The sequence below is a fragment of the Diceros bicornis genome, chromosome 4, assembly GCF_020826845.1.
Source record: "Diceros bicornis minor isolate mBicDic1 chromosome 4, mDicBic1.mat.cur, whole genome shotgun sequence".
NCBI classification, from domain to species: Eukaryota; Metazoa; Chordata; class Mammalia; order Perissodactyla; family Rhinocerotidae; genus Diceros; species Diceros bicornis.
Genome location: NC_080743.1, coordinates 93,790,224 through 93,809,400, shown reverse-complemented (window position 1 = coordinate 93,809,400; position 19,177 = coordinate 93,790,224). Strand labels below are relative to the sequence as shown.

The 19,177-nt window shown below is 38.2% G+C and overlaps 1 protein-coding gene across 1 annotated transcript in view; it reads left to right on the top strand.

Moving 5' to 3' along the window:
* Positions 1-19,177, top strand: part of DNM3 (dynamin 3) — a 523,181-nt gene that overhangs the window by 457,487 nt on the left and 46,517 nt on the right. The gene's annotated exons all lie outside the window — the stretch shown is intronic.

Sequence of the window (19,177 nt, the reverse complement as noted above, 5' to 3'; positions counted from 1 at the left end):
TTCCAAGTCTCCCAGAGACAAAAGTACTATTCACCTCTTCTTCCTTCTTACGGCTGAAATTCATTTGCATCCACTGACATCCTTTAAATTATTACCCTCCTGGGAAAGTCTGAACTCCCTGTAGAACACTTATAGACATTCAGTTGTTTCTGATCAGACCTATGTTGTTTGTAGTTCCCCTGACTCATATTTTAGTATCCCAGCAAAGAAAAATCACTGCCAGAAATATAGCAAATGTTTACCATCTAGATTCTCTGGGTTTTGGGGACTTCCTGTAGCAATTTTTAATTTTAGATATCTACTTTATGCTTTTAAGGTCATAATTCCAGAAGTCTGGCTCTTATCTGACCCTTTAGAATGATAAATCTAATAGGATTTCTTGTGCCCAGAGAAAATGCAAAATAGGAACTAGCAGGTTTCAAAAACTCAGCTACAGACTAATTGATGGCTTTCTCCAAATATCTGTTAACATTTTAATATAATAAATGCTAGGAATTTTTTTTAAGTAAAATTGTTTAGCAACAAGAATTTAGCACTTTCAAAGCAGCCACATGGTCTGTTGCCCGGGATCCCTTCAAAATGGCTTTGCTGAGGCTGTTCGACATCTGTCAGCATTTTTCAGCATAAACCATCGGCTCAAAAAATTCTTCAGGCTGAAATTTGATATATCAGGTCTCAGCTCAGGAGTTTTCATGTGTATTCAGGAAAATAAGTTCAGCTGTTTTTAAGTTAGAAAAAAAATCTAATATGTCATTTCAAGAAACACTTTTAGTTCATACATAGATAAAAGGAAAACAGACTTCTACCCAACTAAAATGAATGGGAAGCATATAAACAATTTGATAGTCGTGAAGTTTTCTTCACACTGTATTGCCGAGACAGGATGTCTTTATTGGAGCTATAGTGACCACATTCCTAGTAGGATGGTCTATGGAACTCTGCCCAGCTTTAATTCCGGAGGTCAGAATGTGCCCACCTCTTGGCAGCTGAGGATGAATGGCTTAAGTGACAAATTCCAATCCTTCAGCTTCCCAGATCATTGTACAGCCAGAGACTAATACAATAAACAGCAGTTTGCCAAAAGAGATCGTGATCCACTGGTGGATTGTGGTTTTGCACAGCTTCGACATACATTATCTTGACGTCTGAAATTAATTCTCAGAATACAGCTGTGTGTGTGATACTGGACTTCATTCCACTGGATGATCCCATGTAGTCCACTTACAACAGGAATGCACTTTTGAACCGAAAACTGTCACAACAAATCTCACTGTGAGAGCAAGAATTCATGAAGAGTTCCAGTTTATTGGTTTGCAAGGATTTGCCTCTGAAGGTAGAGAGATTGCGTCTTAAAATTGTTATTGCATTCAAGATGGAAAAATCATTTCAATGAATAAACTCCTGATATTGATATTTTTTAGTTGACTATTTGTAAGGTGAACATTTTTTTCTTTTTATGTGAATGTTCATTAGAACTAGAAAGGCAAGGAATGAGTAGGGCTTCAAAATACGGGTGCTCTGTACCAGTGTCTATGTTGTAGTACTTCTTTGAACTGAAGATTCCCTAAATCACTGCAGCATAACTTTCAGGGGAAAAAACACCTCAAAAACATACCAACAATTAAGATTTTACTAAAATTGAGCCACTGCTTTACTTGTATGTATCCATATGGCCCCCTGACCTAATCACAGAGTCTTCTATTCCACTAGGATTCTCTTCCCCATGGAGACAGGAAAATGCCCCAGTCTTCCTGGCTGATTTGTGCTCATTACACACTGAACTTACAGCTTCACGAGCTGAATTTCAATTCCAGCTCTTCAACTTCTCTTGTATGGCTTTGGAAAAATTATGCATCTTTTTTGACTCACTTTCTGAAAAAGGAAATAAGTCTACCCATGTTACAAATTTGGTCAAAAGGTCAGAACAAATTATATAAGTAAAACAATTTCAAAATCATATACCTCTACATTTATACAAAGTATATATTCATATTTATATAAATAGTACACAGTATTGTTACTAGCATCAAAGGAAACTAAAAGTCTACAGTACATGGAACTCAAATAAAATTTGGCAAAAAAATAATGGTGGTTAGGATGTATATTGCTTTCAGTATCAACCTCTGATTCCACTTATTCATGGTTTACAAAATGTTTTGTAAGGATCAATAGTTATTCTGAAATAGCTAATAACAGTGTCAACACATAGTAGTTTAATACATAATGCATTGATGTATGTGTGTGTGTGTATGTGTGTCTGTGGTATATAAAACTTTTTTTTTTTTTTGGTGAGGAAGATTGGCCCTGAGCTAACATCTGTTGCCAATCCTCCTCTTTTTGCTTGAGGAAGACTGTCGCTGAGCTAACATCTGTGCCAATCTTCCTCTATTTTGTATGTGAGGTGCCACCACAGCATGGCTTGATGTGCAGTATGTAGGTTTGCGCCTGGAATCCGAACCTGAGAACCCTGGGCCACCGAAACAGAGTGTGCGAACTTAACCACTACAACACCGGGCCGGCCCCAGGACAGAATCTTTCTAAAAGACATATGGACTTTGATTTCTGGCAATTTTTTTAGACTAGCTATCTTGATTTCAGAACATCTAGAAATATTGAGGACAGTGTGAGAAGAGCACTTTTAAATTCCTAATTGAGCTCACAAGAAAGATGAGAAAACCCTGGGGTACAGAAATAAAGAGGGAGCTGGAAAGCAGAGAGTTAAGCCTATGGTGAAGCCACAGCTGTCCCTGGGGAATTTGCCATCACTGTACCCAAGAGCTTTGGGTTTACATAAAATCATATGGGTGTAGGAGAAAAAGCCTCAGCCAGAACAAGTTGGAAAATTAAAACCAAGACCTTTCAGTAAGCAGGATACTCAAAGAGATACATCCTCAATGAAATGGTAGATCAAGAAAAAGCTACCTGCCAGTAATGGGAGAAAGCAAGGAAAGTTATTCATCTCAGCCTGGATTCTGGCTAGAAGGAAAGAAAAGTCTTCTTTGAGAAGCCATTTTTAAAGGTCTCCCATCATGTGATTTGGGGTTGAAATTTGTACCACTTGCATAGTCAGGCAGAATGAAAGCTGAGAAATTAACTTACAGCAGACCCACACTGGAAGCAGTTCTGGGAGCCTGTAGAAACATAAATACTCTCTGGAGGCACACGCCGACACATCAGACCTAACAGGATTCACACAAATAAAGCCCAGCTGAACATAAATACACAATCCAACATTTAAAGGGACACAAAAAAAGAAGCCATCATGAGTGAGTCAAGAGAATAAAAACAGTAGAAAAGATTTTGGATTATGTTAAAAATGTTTAAAGAAAGAAAAGAGCAATTCACAAACTTGAGAAAAGAACACCTTTTTTATTTTTTTAAAGACAATGCATATTTTTAAAAGAACAAAATAGAATTTTTAGAAATGAAAAATGCAATTATTGAAATTAAAACTTTGTGAATAGATTAAACAGCTGAAGAGAGACTAAGTAAAATGAGTTGTATACAGTGGAGTGCTGATAAATGTTTAATAACTAGCTCTCCAGGGTATATAAAAAAGCCATGTTATGTAGCATGTGCTGATTTCCATGGTGTACCTACTCCCACCATGGCTGATTTTAAGCTACCAATGTGATGACAATCAATGCAGAATTGGGAAGAGATGCCCACAATTGCTTTTTGTAAGCTAGTACAAGCCAGTTCCTACACATGACTGGATGTATAACTGAATAAATTACCCAGAATGCAGTGTAGAGAGACAGAGAGAGAGGAAATGTATATGAGACATGAAGAATAGCATGAGAAAGTCTAACATATGTTTACTCATCATTCTAGAAGAGAGTAGGGCAATGAAATTTTCCCAGAATTGATATAAGTCATGAGTTCTAAGATCTAGGAGCACCACAGAAAACATGCAGATACACATCGTAATGAGATTGCAGAACCCCAAAGACGAAGACACAATGTTAAAAGCATCCAGAGGAAAAAGAGAGATCAACTTCCAGGGAACAAGAATTAAGACTTCTTCTTAACAGCAACAATGGAAACCAGAAATAATGGAATAATCTTCAAAGTACAGAGAGAAACACTGTTAACCTAGAACTGTATAACCTAAGGAAAGTATTATTTTAAAGTGAAAGTATAGGGCCGGCCCCGTGGCTCAGCGGTTAAGTGCGCGTGCTCCGCTGCTGGCGGCCCAGGTTCGGATCCCGGGTGCGCACCGACGCACCGCTTCTCCGGCCATGGCCATGCTGAGGCCGCGTCCCACATACAGCAACTAGAAGGATGTGCAGCTATGACATACAACAATCTGCTGGGGCTTTGGGGGGAAAAATAAATAAATAAATAAATAAAATAAATAAAGTGAAGGTATAAAGACATTTCAAGCAAGAAAAACAGAGAGTTTACCACCAATAGATGCACACAAAAGGAACTTCTTAAAGAGGTTCTTTAGGAAGAAGGAATATGGACAAAGAAATGGATAAACATTTAGGTAAATCTAGGCTGACATAACAACAAACAATAATAATAATGTCCAGTAATCAAAAGTACAGTGAGTTTTATTTTCCCACAAACACTAATAATTTAATTATATTACCACTTAAAAGTTTTAATTATCTTTTGTTTGCTTTTGACTTATAAAACAATCAGTAAAAAATATTAAACATTGTGGTAAAAGATTTACTTGTTTTAGTCCAAGTTACACTTTGCTAAACATATTAAAAATTTGGGTGGCTTTTAATTTGTAATGAAAGATCCACAGATATCTGTAAGAAGAAAACACAATCCTCTGTGTGTGTGCTTTACTCTCACACTACTGCGACACTACTGCACTTCTGACACCAGATGTGTGGGTTTTCCACCCAGTAAGCAATTCTGTGACATCACAATTCTGTGACAATTTAACTCAATTGTGACACTATCTACCTGGAGATGGCCTGTCAGATCCCACAGGTTAAGGGTTCAGTTCCACAAGACTGCCCACCCCCTGCCACTTCAGACGCCTATCACAAGTCCAGGTTGTCACCTGTGCTTTTGACCAACCTGCTATATAGATCAGAAGTTCCCACAATCCCCTACTTTGGTTCAATAATTTGCTACAGTGACTCACAGAACTCAGGAAAACAGTTTACTCACTAGATTACTGGTTTATTATAAAAGGATGTAACTCAGGAGCAGCCAGATGGAAGAGATGCACAGGTATGTGGGAAGAGGTGTGGAGCTTCCGTGATCTCTCTGGGCATTCCACTCTCCCAGCACCTCCACATGTTCACCAACCCAGAAGCTCTCCAAACCCCATCCTTTTGCGTTTTCATGGAGGCTTCATTACATAGTCATGATTGACTAAATCATCAGCCATTGGCGATGGAACACAGCCTCCAGCCCCTTTCCCCTCCCCAGACTTCGGGGGATGGAACTAAAAGTTTCAACTCTCTAATGAAGTGGTTGGTTCCACTGGCAACCAGCCCCCACCCTTAGGGGCTTTCCAAAAATCTCTCATTAATATAAATCAGGTGTGGTTGAAAGGGGCTTGTTATAAATAACAAAAGACACCTTTATAGCTCTTATCACTTAGGAAATTCCAAGAGTTTTAGGAGCTGTGTGCCAAGAACTGGACCAAGACCAAATGTACATTTCTATTTTTTTCTGTGTGTGTGTGAGGAAGATCAGGCCTGAGCTAACATCTGACGCCAATCCTCCTCTTTTTGCTGAGGAAGACTGGCCCTGGGCTAACATCCATGCCCATCTTCCTCCACTTTATATGGGACGCCGCCACAGCATGGCTCGGCAAGCAGTGCATCGGTGGGTGCCTGGGATCCAAACCAGGGAACCCTGGGCCCCCACAGCAGAACAAGCACACTTAACCACTTGTGCCACTGGACCGGCCCCCAAACGTACATTTCTTGTTATCAATCACAATCTCACGATATTTCAGATTTCAAAAATACATATCTTGTTGATCTTAAACATTCCATTATGTGAGTTCCATGTTATTATCTAGCAAGGATTTCCAATTTAGGGTGAACTGGGAAAGACGTTATACTTTAAATATTAAAGTTTATTGTTGTAAAATAGTTTACCCCCAAAACACTGACAGTTCAGAGTCTTTCTTTCTCCCTACCCAGATGCTGGTGACTTTTTACCACTAGGAGAGTTACGGACTCACTCCAACTAACAAAAAAAGAGTTATTTTATACTGTTCTCCAATAAAGGAACCAGGGCTCTTTCGAGAAATTGCTGGACTGGAGCAGAGAAAGTACAAAATGAACCTGGAATACCTTATGGTGCCGGAAAGTAAAGAAGTACTCAAAAAATGATGGAGGCTTATTAAAAGGATACAGGAGGCAACTTGAAGAAGCCTTCCAATGACTGAATCAGGACAATTTCAGCAACAAAATAATGACAGTAATGGATTATAACCCATAGAATAAGAATCCATACTTAAATAAATACTTGAATAAATAAATGAAGAAGGGAAAGGTCTTCCTTACAATATAATTCCAATTAAGACACTTAGAAGAGAAGGCAGAAATAGAAAATCACCATTTGCAAAACACCACAGTAATAATTATTGCTCTCAAGAATCATCAATGGATGTTAAAATTAGTAGGTGAAAGTATGATGAGAAACAGGATATTCACATAGCCTCAAAATATCACCCAATAGATACTTGTTAATTCCAAAAGGGAAAAAATAGCAACTCTACAGTGGAGACACCTGGTAGACCATCTTAACCAAGTGATCAAAGTTAACATCACTAGCAGCAATAAATAGGACAGTTTGACATCACATGTCTCCCGATATAATGTACTGAGAAGGACACCTCATTTAGGTGGTTTTCTTAACAAAAGTGCATAACTTGAATTTAATAATGAGGAAATATCAGACGGACTCAAATTGAAAAACACTATAAAATAACTGGTCAATACTCTTAAAAATTTCCTGACTAACTGTGGTTATGTGGTTTTATAAAATGTTAACATTTGAGTAATCTGAGTGAAGAGTATACAGGAATTTTTTGTATTAATTTTGCAACCTTTTTATAAGACAGATTATTTCAAGATGAAAATTTTTTTAAAAATCAAATATAGAATATGATAGTTTCCCTAGGCCTCTCCATTCTCCCTCATTCTCAGAAAGGCCGTTTGTTAGTTACCTCCTCTTCCCAGTTCTATCCGGAGACATGAATGCGCGGCTTCAGGAGAAGGGGACCAAGCGCAAGGCTTAGGAGGAAGGAAACAGTTGAGTCTGAAGCACAAGGTCCCTACTGTGTTGAATCAGCGTGGTAGAGGCTATTAAAATGCCATCTTTTTCTCCCTCCCATTCCTCTCTCTCTTCCTCGACCTCCACACTCCACATCCCAGACTGCTTTTAATCCTATTGGGAGGATATACAGGGAGAAAGAAAGAAAAAAATAATGAATGGCTGTATTCCTTGGCGCATGAATAACAGTTTCCCTTTTGGGGCTTCAAGAATAAAAAATGAGAGGCTTTAAATCTTGCTAACTTGTGCAAGAATGTGTGTGTGTGTGCGTGTGTAGGTAAAAATGTAAAGTACCACTGTGGAAAGAATACTGCTGATTTTCAAAATCTACTAAAGCAAAAGAAAGCATTATTCCAGAATAAGGTGTTTAGAGGCCAGAGGGAAACAGAAGAGCAGATGATTTTGTTTAGAGCAGGATGGATTAGGAAATACCCTCTTCAGAGCTGACTCAAAAGAGAGGAGCCGTTGTTGCCAAGATGTGTTTATCAACGTCTCGGCTATCTCACAGGATGTGAGATTTGGTGTAGCTGTGTAAAAGAGCTCTATGTTTTCATTTTAGCCAAATCTCTGCAAGACTTGCTCTCAGTCAACTCCCTCCCCACCAGAGTGAGACAGCAACAACAACAAGAAACCTGCCTGGAACAGCAGAGGAAATGTTGGCGGGAAGCCTGTTGCGATCCAGGCTTGCTTTTTAGAAGGAATCTCTCAGTTTGATGCATTGCTTCTCACAAGTGAGCTCCAGACTGCTCTTCCGAAGATAAAATAAAGTGAAAAGAGAATCTTGCCATTGGTAATTCCTTCTACTTTAAAAAAAAAAAAAGGCAGGCTAAATTTCCATGCTCATTTTGACTCCCTCCGGTGATCCAACAGGCTACGGAAATGGTGCAAGAAAAAGCCACAGATAGAGTAGTCGGGTGTGAATTCAGACCACATGCTACTTGTGCTTCTTTCTGGAGCAGTCTGTTTTCCGCAAGCCAGCCTCCCTCTGGTTAATCACTTGGCAGGGTGAGATTCCACCAGGTTGCCTCTCTTGGTGACTCAGACAGAGCCTGGGGCATCACTGAATTTACATTAAAAATCAGATGGACATCTGGACCCCCCCCCCCCCACCCCGCACTTCATCAGCATCAAGTTGTGCAGTTCCCTCTGTAAGTGATGGGCGCTGCTGGCTGTTGGTGTTGTTTTTGGCTGGAGGCCTTAGAGCCCGGCCAGCGTGGGGTAAGCAGGTTTGTCTGAACTGCTCTGGGGCTCACTGCCTTCTTAGAGGTCCTCTTGCTGTTCCTTATCTGCCAGCAAGCCGTTACTATTGTCAATTTAAAATTCTTCAATCTATGTTTTCTGCACTATAAGAGAGTGAATTGTAGAGAATAGCAGCCCTATAAATCAAGATTCTTTTTTGTCTTCACTTCTATAATTTGGGATTGAGATTTTAAGCCAGTGTAGAACTTGTAAATTTGCTAAGTTTAAACTAAAATTTGGGAGTGGGGGTTAAGACTATTACTATATGTAACTATTATTATAAACTATTCTGCTCATGCTGTTTTAAAAACTTCTGGTATGTGTGCCTTTTTATTTGTTGCTCATTATACGGTCTATTCAGAAAATTTTTTTTAAAAAACCATTAAATAGGTCTTGGCAGAAGGTCAAAACCAGCATTGCACGGAAGGTATTTAAAAGTCTTTTAAGTGTGGCTATTTGTATAAGCAATAACTGAACATATCTTATGACCAGGGAGGCCTATTTCCACAGTCTTTCATGGAAATATTTCTAGGCGATTTCTGTGGCTCTTTTCCTTGAGCTCATTTATTTGCTTTTGCTTCAGAACAGAGCATTTTAATGAGCAGTTTTATGAGCCTAACCTGAGTTCTGCAAGCTCCACATGACTAGATTCCTGTTACACATAACCTTTGCCCTATTTTCCATTAAAACACAAGACTTTCCTGTAATCAACTTCGTACTGAGACCTTGGAGGAAAAAATGCAACCGATACTTTGGTCTACCAGTCAGCCCACTAAAATGCGTATGTTTTTGAAATATTTGTTGTTTCCTTATAGTTTTAAAAAGTACACATACTTATATTGTAACCACAAATTCCTTTCTGGTCTGAGATGCTTACAGCCTTGTCTGTTTCGTACCTTTACCTAGTGCAATACTACCATATCCCTCTGAGTAAACAACTCATGGGGCTGTCTTTATAATCCGCTGAGGCGGGCAGAAAGGCAAGATGAACCCCAAATCATTTTGGAAATATGAACTTTCAAAAAAAATAAACTGCATAGTTTTCTCAATCTTATATATAATTGCCAAATTGGGAAGTTCCTTTTTATGACAAAGCTAAATAACCATGTGATGCATCTTGACTCCTTCTCTTTGTGTTTTAAGTCAAATGTAGAACAACTGTTTTCTACTCTATACATAGTATCCTAGATGTTTTTGTATAGCATGACTTTCTTTTCTCTAACTTGAAAAATCCAAATTTGTTTAATTTTTCTTCTGGGTCCACTTCCAGTGTTTTTATCAGTTTTATTGATATCTGCTAAACATTCAAGTTCTCCCTTCATTTGAGCAGTGGAGACCTGAACAGGATGTAGAGCCCCTGGAAGGGTCTAACCAGTATGGAGAACAATGGAGCCATTGTTGTGTGGCACACTCAGCTCCCCTCTCGGTCGTGCATTCCAGCCATGTTTGCCTTTTAAAACTATACTACAGATGTAAGGTAGTCTGCGGTTCCTTACAACACCCAGCTCTTTTCTGCCCTGCTTACTTCAGCCAATCTGTCCTCATCTTATAATCCTGTTTACTTTTTCTTTTTAGGATAAGAAGGGTACTCTTTAAAACAGAGTGAAGTAAGTTTAGGGCAAATGAAAGGAAATCTACATCACGTAGCAGGTTATAAACTTATGGAACTCATTAGTCCCAAAAGGTGGTGCTGGCAGGAAATGTAGATGAATTCAGAAACCTCTTAGTCAAATTTATGAATGAGAGCCATAAATGGCTACTAAGAAAACCAGGACTATGCTTGATTTTTACAATTGGAATCAGAGAGTTGCTCTAAGCCCTCACACAGGAGGTCTCTTGAGATCTGTTGAGACGGCTGACCTTGGGTCTGGCCCCTGATGGGATTTCCTGAGCATCCTGTGTCCTCTCTGTGCTTGTCTCTCCTCAGTCTCCCCAGGTCTCAGAAAGACCCGTCAAGTCTGTTCTGGGATAGACAACTTTCTTTTTGAAATAACTTTTTTTTTGAAACTTTTCCTTTACCGTTCAACCATCTTCCTACCACAGTGCCAATTATGACTGTCAGTTAGGGAATGGTGACGTCTGTCCAGTGGAAACTAGCTGAGATCACATTTGGATGTTAAAACATAGATACTTTCTTTTATGTAAAGTCAGACCTTTCTTTTTCCTGGGAATTTTCAGGCCTGAGACCATAAATAGCATTTTTACTTCATCCTTTCCTCTCCTCAGTAGAACCATCGTCCCCTAACCCCTTCTGCTTTCCCAGATCTATGTCTCCCTCCTGCAGGGGTTCTCAACCTAGGACACTTTAAAAAATGCAGATGGTCCAGGCCTCATCCCAGTTGACCAAGTAAGTCACAATCTTGGTTGGCGGGGCTTCAAAATCATCCCAGGCTGTTCCCGGCAGCCAAATGGAGAGCCTGGCCTGACAGCTTGTGTTAGGTTTTCTTCTCAACCTGAACCCTGCTCCTCATCTCAGTGTTGTCTGAGGCATCATTCTGCCACACCCCCACCCTCCCATGGTCAGTGTCTATTAGTGATTATGATGAGGCTCACTGTCGATGTCATTGTCAACAATACTGGGTCTCTATGCTATCTGCTTTCTCTGTCTTTCCAACTGTGAACTCCAAGTAAAAGAAAACTTGCTGCAAAAATCCTTGCAAATTCATGAGACCCAACACTTAAAGGACCTTCACCTTCTTTTACTCACCTCTTCATTGACCAACGTGGCACCCGCTCCACATATGATCTTCCTTTACACCAGTCCCTCACTTTCCTTCTAGGCAGGCATGTCACCTCTTTCTTTGGGTGAACATTGAGGCCAAATAGACAAAGCTGCTCAATACCCTTATCTTCATTCTTCCCCCACTCTCTTCTTATCCCTCCCTTAAATCTTCAAGAAGAAAAATTCTGCTTCCATTTATTAAACACGACAGAGTACGAGTCATGTGCAATGCATTAAAATACAGTGGAAAAGACATACTAGAAAGCAATTAACAATAATTCATGGAAGAAGTGTAAATTCTTAAAAAGAAGAAACACTTAAGCTATGAGTGTATAGGAAGGAGAGATCAATTTTGATTAATCTCACCAAGGAGAGTTATCATATCACATAGGCAGTGACATTTGGGCCAGGCCTTGAATAATGGAAAGATTTTAGCAGTCAGATATTAGGCAGAAGGGCATTCAAATTCAAAGGGGCGCATGGACAAAGCACCAGGTTATGATGTGCATTGTTTGATCTGGGAATAGGGAACGGCCGGGTATAGCTGAAATATGGCATAGAAGGTGAATATTTCTCCTTTACGAATACACTGACTCTCATTCGTTTTTTAAATCATCTAAAATCTCATGCACACAACTGCTTTCTATGGTGTCTTTGGTCTTTTGTCTGCTGGCTCCTTTTTTAACTTCATATATACACGTCTTCCCTGCCCTACAAGAAACCTTTTTAGACCCTGATATCTTGAGATATACCATGCCATTTCCTTTGTTTCTCTGCCAAACTCTCAGAGTTTGACTTACAATTTCTTTCACTCCCCTTTCCACATTCCTCACCTCACCATCCTCATCTGGCTTCTAGACTCCCCTCACCCCACCCTACCCCCCTGCCTCTCTCCCCACCCCTGCAGAAACACTCTGTTAAGGATTCCCAAATGGTTCCAACAAAATCATTGGTCAGCCTTCCTTCATTCTATTTGGCCTCTTAGCATATCGGGCACTGATGTGACAGCATTTTTCTTGAAAGTTTTTGTATCTAAACTAGCTGGGATGTTGCCTGATGTTGGAACTCCTCCCACCTCTCTTTCACACCTTGGTCTCCTTGGCACTTGTTCCACCTCCTTAACTGTGGATATCCCAAAACACTTTCCTCCCTCCCTCCCTCGTTTCATTCCATTATTCATCCTTTCACTCTGAAAACATTTATTGAGCACATGCACTAGAGCAGGCACCTTACTAAAGACAAAGATACATTTGGTCTCCTCTGTACACGCATTGATTTTAACATGCTTTCTTTTCTTATGGCTCCAGCTTCCACCTCCGTATGAAAAGTTTCTAAATCTACATTTTCTGCAGTGCCTTTTCACTGGATGCTCATACGGTGATTCCGGTTTCCAACAGATATGTCCTTTGCATCTACTCAAACACAATTTGCTCAAAAATAAACTCATTTTCTCAATGAGGTCCCCTGCCTCACTTTATTTGCCTCAGTTAACAAAGTCACCATCTCACAGTCTTCTAGGCTGGGAAGCTGAGCATGATATTTTACACTTATCTCTCAATCAATTTTGTATCCAATCTGTCATTACATTCTGAATTATTCTGTCTTAAGGATGCCTTTAAGATCCACTCTTATGTCTCCGTTTTTATAGCCACCCACTTGATCCAGACTTCTATCACCTCACACATAGTTCACTATATAGACAATAATGGGGCTGCCTGCTTCCAGTCTCACCTTCCTTAAATAAACTCAGCCTGCAAACAGCTGCCATAGTTATCTTCCTACAACACCATTTGATTACATCCTTTCTGGTGATGTTGCATGCCTGTCATATCACATCTCATTTCTTTGGCCTAACTCAAGTTTTCCACAATCAGACCACTCATTTCACAATTGAACTCAATATGCTTGTCACCATGCCCTCCCCAATATTTCTCCAAACATATAAAAGTAATTTCTACCTCCGTTTCTTTTGTTCCCCTTGCCTGCATGACTTCTTGATGTCTGCATGCCCCGATACAACCAAGTCAAGTCTCACACACTTTCTCTCTGTAGCTTTGTCTGGCTCCTGAAAACTCTAGAAATCTCTCCTCTCTTGGAAAGCCAATTACACTTAGAGGCTTTACCATACCATGTAGCACTTATTACATGCTGTCATTATGACACACTGTTTCCTGCCTGTTAATTGGCCCCTCCCCAAATAGATGGTAAACTTCTTAGAGGCACAAATTGTGTTGTGTTCCTCCCTTTAACCTCCCAGGGGACCCAGTACATTTCTGATCCTATGTTATGTGTTTAATATGCAGCATGGATTAATTGTAATAATTATCTATTCTTCAATAAACTGGTTTAGACCAAAATAAAGACTCTACAAGGTCTTCAAGAAATAGTGTGTACATTATTATATAAGGGGGTCATTTTCTGCTCTACCACGTTAATACCTAGTCTGCATATCAGTTTTGATGTAGATGCCTCTTCCTAACTCAGAAAGAGTCAGTTAAAAAGTAATCATTGAGCCTCTAGATCTAAGTACCAAATTATAGGAAATACAGGGTGTAGAAGAACACATTAAATGATATCCAGGTGGATTCAATCTGCCAAATCCAGACTGGGGAGTGGGATGGACTCTACAGGACAAATGACCCTATTTTTTTTAACAACAACAACAAATTGCAAGGGGAAAAAAAAAGATGGAGGAGAAGCCTATAGATTAAAATAGACCTAAGAGACATATCCACCAACCACAGTGTATGAACTTCTTTGGATTCTAATTCAAACACATAAATTTAAAAACATTTTTTTCCAAAGACAATTGAGGAAGTGTAATGTGAACACTGAGTATCTGTCATGTTAAGAAATTATTAATATTTTTAGGTGCGGTAATAGTATTGTGGTTATGTTTTCTAAGGGTCTTTTTCTTTTAGGAATACATACTGAAATATTTACAGATAAAATTATATGATGTTGGAGTTTGCTTCAAAATAGTTGAGGAGTATAGATGGAACAAGTGGCCTTGCGGTGAATTGTTGAGGCTGAGTAATGAGCACCTACAGGTTAATTTATATTATTCTCTCTACTCTTTCTACTTTTACATATATTTAAAATTTCCCAAATAAAAAGATTTAAAAAGTAGTCACTGATGTTAAGCAATTCTTGTTAAATATTTTTGGTGTGACAATGGTATTATGGTTATGTTTTTTGAAAAAGAGCCCCTATCTTTTAGAAATACCAACTGAAATATTAATGCATGAAATGATAAAAAATGTAGTCACTGAGGTCATTGTGTTTTTAAAAAATTATAGTAAAGTTGGGGCCAGCACCGTGGCTTGGCGATTGAGTGCGCGTGCTCCACTACTGGCGGCCCGGGTTCGGATCCCGGGCATGCGCCGACGCACTGCTTGTCCGGCCATGCTGAGGCCGCGTCCCTCATACAGCAACTAGAAGGATGTGCAACTATGACATACAACTATCTACTGGGGCTTTGGGGAGAAAAAGGGAAAAAAAGGAGGCTGATTGGCAACAGATGTTAGCTCAGGGCTGGTCTTCCTCAGCAAAAAGAGGAGGATGAGCATGGATGTTAGCTCAGGGCTGATCTTCCTCTCACACACAAAAAAAATTATAGTAAAGCGAAAACACAAAATGTTTACATTGTCATTGAAAAAATTTCTTATCCCCAGGAATACATCCACAAGCCCCAAGTTGACAAACAATACTTTAGAAGGTTATGTAAAGCCTGTCCTTTGTTTTACCTGTTTTTACCTAAAGATTACCCCAATATCCCAAGTGAAATTGTGAGTTGTGCGTCCTGTGAATGAGTGCATACAGAAGAGTAGAAATAACCAAGTGCTGGGTCGTGAGTAGTCATAGTCCTTAAAGATACAGGATTTGTCACAAGAGTAGTGTCTTTAAAAACCATTTGGTTATATTCCAATTAACATCAGCCTTCAGTGACATGCATTGAGACGTTAATTATATTAATCTAGATTTTTTAAAAACCCACAGGCTTTCCCCAATATCAATTTAATTAGTAAGTTCCATCTTAGCCCTCTGACAACCTTTTCAAGGAAACACTGATTATTAGCAAATTTATCTGATTTGGGGAAGAAGAAGAGTCTTGCCTCTGTGATTAGGATATTCATGAGCAACAAAATAGTCATTAAGCTAATATCAGATCCCAGCTGAAGATCTGGAAAATCCACAAGTTAGAAAAATCATTCATGGATGGATGAGAATTGAGTGTGATACCAATACCTTTATCATTTCAAGTGGATTTCTGTAAAGTTCTCTCTTCTTGTCATCTTAAAGCCATAAATGCTCATTGAACTTCATCCTCATACTGACAGTATCTCAACAAAGTTAAAATTAACTGCATAACTGATTAACTTAATGAGATCACTTTATGCTCTCTCAAAGGCTCATTTGACAATATAACCAAAAGGAAATAAAACTTTGCACAGTTAACTAGGCAACATAGGATTTATCAGGTAAGTCATTCTGAGAGTATCAATCTAATGTGAATATTTTTATCACCAATGGGTCAGCAATATTGTTTAGCAGTGGAATTGGAACTTAAGAATAAGATTGTTAATAAGTAATTATTTATAAAGTTTTTTAAATGAGTAGGTATTTCTTTAAAACTTAAGAAAAAACTTTACTTGAAAAATATAATACCATGTACCTACACTGTCCAGTGTTAGCCATTAGCTGCATATGGTTACTGAGCACTTGAAATGTGGCTAGTCCAAATTGAGCTGTGCTCTAAGTGTAAAATACACACTGGATTTCAAAGACTTGGTTTAAACAACAACAACAACAAAGAATGTAAACTATCTCATAATGATTTTACATTAATTACGTGTTGTATTAGTTTGCTAGGACTGCCGTAACAAAGTACCATAGACTAGGTAGCTTGAACAACAGAAATTTATTTTCTCACAATTCTGGAAGATAGAAATCTGAGGTCAAGGTCTCAGCAGGGTTTCTTCTGAGGCTCCCTAATTGGCCTGTAGATGGCCATCTTCTCTCTGTGTCATCACACGGGTCTTCCCTCTGTGTGTACCTGTGTCCAAATTCCCTCTCCTTATAAGGACACCAGTCACATTAGATTAGGGCCCACGCTAAGACCTCATTTTAACTTAGTTACCTCTTTAAAGACCCTGTCTCCAAATACAGTCCCATTCTGAGGTACTGGGAGTTAGGACTTCAATAAACGAATTTTGGGCGGATACAATTCAGCCCATAAACACTTGTCAAAATGATAATATTTGGATATATTTAGTTAAATAAAACATTATTAAAATGCATTTCACTTGTTTTGTTTTACTTTTTTTAATGTGGCTACAGGAATGTGGCTTGCATTATATTTCTATTGGACAGCACTGTATTTTATTTCTTTGGACTGTTAAAACTGTATTATCACTTGTTGAAGGAGTAAGAAAAAGGTATAATTTTAAATAAATTTCTCACTTTCTACTTAATTTCACTTTTAGTACTCAGTTTTACTGAGGTATCACTAATGAGCAAGTGAGATCGTGTATAAAGAGCATGAAATATAAAATTAGGTCAGAGTTCTGTTTGGATCTTACTATCTTTATGATCTCAGGCACATCCTTTCCCCTCTCTGTGCTTTAATTTCTTCTTCCTAAAAAAGGGAGAATAATAATGGCTAACATTTATTCAGTGTTTGTTATGTGCCAGACACTGTTCTGAATTTCTACACTAGTAATATTTAATCCACACAACAACCCTTTGAAGGGTAATAATGATAATAGGTACAAGTATTACTCTATTTGACAGAAAATTGAAAAAATTAATTAACCTGCCCAAGGTTTCAGAGTAAGTGGTAGAACCAAATGGTCTAACTCCATCACATCCTTTATTCCCTCCTGTACTTCTATCTCCTTAGATTGTTCTGAGGAGCAACTGAGATGGTGCATGTGAACGCATTTAAAAATTATTGACTGTTAATTGTGTTTTTTCTTTGTCCTTTTTCCTAGCAATATTACAGATAAAGCTATTATTTTTCTCTTTTGACCAAGAAATCTATATATCTTCCTTGACTGCCTGGTAATTTCAGAGGTAAAAGAAGTGACTATATCTGTGTTTTTGGTACATTCTTGAATCATAGAATCTTTGGAAGCATTCTCGGAAGTCATCCGTTTTAGCCCACCTTCTCATTTATCATAGCTCTATTATTTTTCAGCATGCCTAGAAGAATTTGCTTGAATTATTGTAGTAAAAGGGTGCTCCCTACTCACATGACATTTCTGAATAGCTCTGACTGCGTATAGTAAACTTAAATGCACCTTCCTTTTCTTAGGGTCATAAAGTGTTAGAGCTGAAAGGGCCTCTGGAGATTAAATCAGTGGTTCTGATATGCAGGTAGGTAGTGAAGGACCTAATACATTTGGTATCATAAACCCACAAATATTTATTGGTAAGATTGTAGCCCAGTTTCTTTCTCTGTTTTAGAAACACTCTCAAAGAAAGGGAGTCTGCAAGGGACCTTTTGAAAGTTTTTTCAACCCAAGCTCATATTTATGAATTTTGTGAACTCAGATGTCATTTAAGTCATTTATGTCATTTACATCATTTATCTAAAGTAATAAAAATGGTTAACTTCTGTTGAACACTCACTGTATGTCAGGCACTGTGCTAAGTGCCTCTTCTGCGTTATCTCATCTGGTCTCCACATCTGCCCTACCCTATAAAATGTATAAGGTGCCAATCTTATCCCCTCTTACGGCACAGAAATTAAGGCCTAGAGAGGCTGAATAACTTCTTAACTTTAACTTCACTAAAGTCACAAAGCTAACTGGTAACAGAGCCAAGATATAAATATAGGTCATCTGATTCCATAGTTCATACTCTTAATTGCTATTCTAAATAGTCTCTCGAACTGAAGTGGACTGGGTATTTGGGTAATCCATCTGAGTCAGGTGGATTTTTTTTAACTTGTATTTGAGGAATGCTGCAAATGTGTTTGATCTACGTGTTTTCCTTATAGTTTCCTTGATTTGAGAATTCTCCTACAGACGTGGTAGAGTATGGTATTCATAGTAATATGGAAAATATAGTTAGATCTGCCAAGAGTTTGGGTGAAATGGTAGGAATTACCATCCAGATTATTTCTTTTATTTAATTCCTTTTTAATTTTAATCACATGTACCTCCTTGATGCTACGTGAAGCTATCTTTATATCCTACCTTAAGCCACGTGCATTCACTTTTGAGTATTGGTATCATGCCCCTTCTATTTTGTGAATATTTCCAAATATTTTATAAATGATTGAAGAATATTGCTAGAAATTGCATTGAATTATATGGATAATTTTGTCACATCTCTTTTTGATTCATTTGGCCACCAAAGTAGTAGGAAATTTTGTGATGAGAATTTCAAAGTGGTTTTACTCTTTAATTCAGAAATCATTATGTCTATTTTAATTTGAAAGTGTTTATATGGACTGAGTAGACATATACAATTGGCAGTGGGAATATCATAGTACTCACTAATAATAACATTTCTAGGAATTTCAAAGCCATGGTAAGGAAAAAGAGAAATTTAGGGGAAATTCTGAATACATGCAGTAATACATTTCCTTAGCAATATTTACCTGTCTAATCTAAAGTTACCTTGTTGCTCTGCAAAAGAACATCTTGATCTGGTCATAAAAATCATTATTTGGAATTGTAAACTCATCAACGTTTGTTAGTGGTTATGGTCTGATTTCTGCTCCTAAACTATTTTAAAAATAGTCTAGGGGAAGAAAGTTTTTAAGACATCACATCAACTTTTTTCTCTTACACCTCAAATAATATTTACAAATTTTATTAACAGAGCCCTCAGCACAATCTCATATATAAAAATTTTAAAATAATATGGAATTTTTTCTAATAATAATTGCACTTTTTTACTAAATTTACCTTAGAATAGTTTTAATTTTTATGTAAATGCAGC